The sequence below is a fragment of the Schistocerca gregaria genome, unplaced genomic scaffold (assembly GCF_023897955.1).
Source record: "Schistocerca gregaria isolate iqSchGreg1 unplaced genomic scaffold, iqSchGreg1.2 ptg000667l, whole genome shotgun sequence".
NCBI classification, from domain to species: domain Eukaryota; kingdom Metazoa; phylum Arthropoda; class Insecta; order Orthoptera; family Acrididae; genus Schistocerca; species Schistocerca gregaria.
In genome coordinates, this window is record NW_026062050.1 from 45001 (window position 1) to 47500 (window position 2500).

General features: G+C 55.6%; 1 non-coding gene across 1 annotated transcript in view; it reads right to left on the minus strand.

The window, feature by feature from the left end:
* The window catches only part of LOC126318392 (small subunit ribosomal RNA), a 1893-nt gene extending 1591 nt beyond the window's left edge, over positions 1 to 302 (minus strand). Inside the window, exon 1 of the ribosomal RNA XR_007557270.1 lies at positions 1 to 302. This exon is cut by the window's left edge and continues 1591 nt beyond it. This is a non-coding gene — a ribosomal RNA (small subunit ribosomal RNA).
* Between the last annotated feature and the right edge of the window lie 2198 nt (positions 303 to 2500).

A 2500-nucleotide genomic window follows, 5' to 3' on the forward strand; every position in this document is an offset into this window, starting at 1 on the left:
CGGTACGAGGACCGTGCGATCAGCCCAAAGTTATTCAGAGTCACCAAGGCAAACGGACCAGACGAGCCAATCCGATTGGTTTTGATCTAATAAAAGCGTCCCTTCCATCTCTGGTCGGGACTCTGTTTGCATGTATTAGCTCTAGAATTACCACAGTTATCCAAGTAACGTGGGTACGATCTAAGGAACCATAACTGATTTAATGAGCCATTCGCGGTTTCACCTTAATGCGGCTTGTACTGAGACATGCATGGCTTAATCTTTGAGACAAGCATATGACTACTGGCAGGATCAACCAGGGAGCTGCGTCAACGAGAGCTGAGCAGCCGGCCGCCCGGGAGTGTGTCCCGAGGGCCCGCGCGAACACGCAAGCGTCCGCTCAATTATTCTGCAAACAGGAGGAGGCTGAGCTCCCCTGCACGATACACCTCGAAACCCTCTCAGGTCCCGGCGGCGCGCAGCGCCGTCCTAAGTACTTGGTCGGGTTCGAGAGAGGCGCAATCGCCCGGAGATAGGCGAGTAGACGCTTTCAGTGCGAACACCCGTGCTCCCAACTGAGCTTGCCGCTGCCGACAGAGGCCCGGGAGCGTGCTGTCGTGGCATTGCCGGCGGGAAACAACACGCGCCACCTACGGTGACCGGCAGCTCCAACGCCAGCGCCACAGAAGGGCAAAGCCCCACTTGGGTGCAGAAGCGAACTCTCCCAGCACAGCGCACGCGCCAACACGTCCGCAGAGCTGCGATACAAACCACCTGCGAGAACCGCTGGGGGCGACCGAGCAGCAGACGGCGTCGCGACGCCGAGTGCCGGGCGGCGGCGCATCCTCAACGCACACAGTCCGCAATCGGACCAGCACACTGCAGATGTCCACCGCGCTTCGCACCGGGCTCGGCAGAACCCACTTTGGCCGCCTGGCGCCGCGCGCAGGGTGCGCCGGCGCATAGCTGGGACGCCAGCCGGGCCCGTCGGCCGGCGCTCCTGCCACTGGGCGCCCCCCACCAGCCGGCTGTAGTGCGTGCGCTCACGCAGCGCGCGGCCAGCACGCCGGGCGGCCCCCCCTCACCGGCCGGGGACTGTCCCGCCAAGCCACAGCCTCGTATCGCTTCATACCCACATGGCCAACTCAGGTTCGGGGGCATGGCGGGTACCGCCGAAACAACCGGTTCACAGATGTACCGATCGTCGCTATCACCGATGCACCTGCAGCGCGAACAACCGCTCAACAACTGATTTCCAGTTCATTTGCGGATCTTTGGCAGCAAACGTATACGTCAATCTACATTTGCGAAATCTACGATTCTGGCATGCCTGCATGTTATGTGTCACGACACGCTACATCAGCCCACATACACACTGCGGCATGTACACGAGAGAACACGTGGAAGATGGTCCGCGCACGTGTGCAATGTCCCTTGCGCGGTCGACTGTCAACCGGCCTCTGTAGCATGTCGCAGATGTGGAACGCGGTCCACCGTGCTATCATGTTGTGTGGGGCAATACGATTAAATAGGAAAACCCTCGTCGCTACATCAACAGACGGCTCACGCTGATTCCCGGCAGAGGGAGGAGGGGGGGGGGGGGGCCAACATGCAATACTTTCGTCCGTACCTACTTACCACATGTCTGTACGGCGTACAACAGTGCAATCTCGCTGTAATGGGGAGACGAGACAAGTAGCATCGTGCACAACATATGGCCCTTATGATTCGCCATTGTAGGGCGCAGCCGGTGTACGGTCAAGCATGTGCCACATTATGTCACTCAGTACGTAACGACGGATGATCAGTGTGGGTTACGCGTACATCAGCGGACAGTCCACACAGGCCGTACCACAACGTACACTGACTGCATCGACAACCGAATGCAACTGAACAGCTGCAAGGCTCATTTCACAAACAAACGCCTGACCGACCAGCTTGGAAGGGCAGGAGGGGAGGGCGATATTCGTTCTGTAGCGGTACACCCTTCCAGTGGTTAGCGGGACTGTGTAGAAAGTACGCAACACTCGAAAGACCTTTATGTGAGGGTACGCACCATGGCATCAAGAAATACACATGACACCAGAGGATCCAAGCAGTGAACTATGTTCAGAGGGTTGCTGTTAGGCAAAGCTACATTCCTGTGACGTTACATGTGACAGTTAAGGTGCAGTGTAAGTTAGGTTAAGGTGCAGTGTAAGTTAGGTTAAGGTGCAGTGTAAGTTAGGTTAAGGTGCAGTGTAAGTTAGGTTAAGGTGCAGTGTAAGTTAGGTTAAGGTGCAGTGTAAGTTAGGTTAAGGTGCAGTGTAAGTTAGGTTAAGGTGCAGTGTAAGTTAGGTTAAGGTGCAGTGTAAGTTAGGTTAAGGTGCAGTGTAAGTTAGGTTAAGGTGCAGTGTAAGTTAGGTTAAGGTGCAGTGTAACTTAGGTTAAGGTGCAGTGTAAGTTAGGTTAAGGTGCAGTGTAACTTAGGTTAAGGTGCAGTGTAACTTAGGTTAAGGTGCAGTGTAACTTAGGTTAAGGT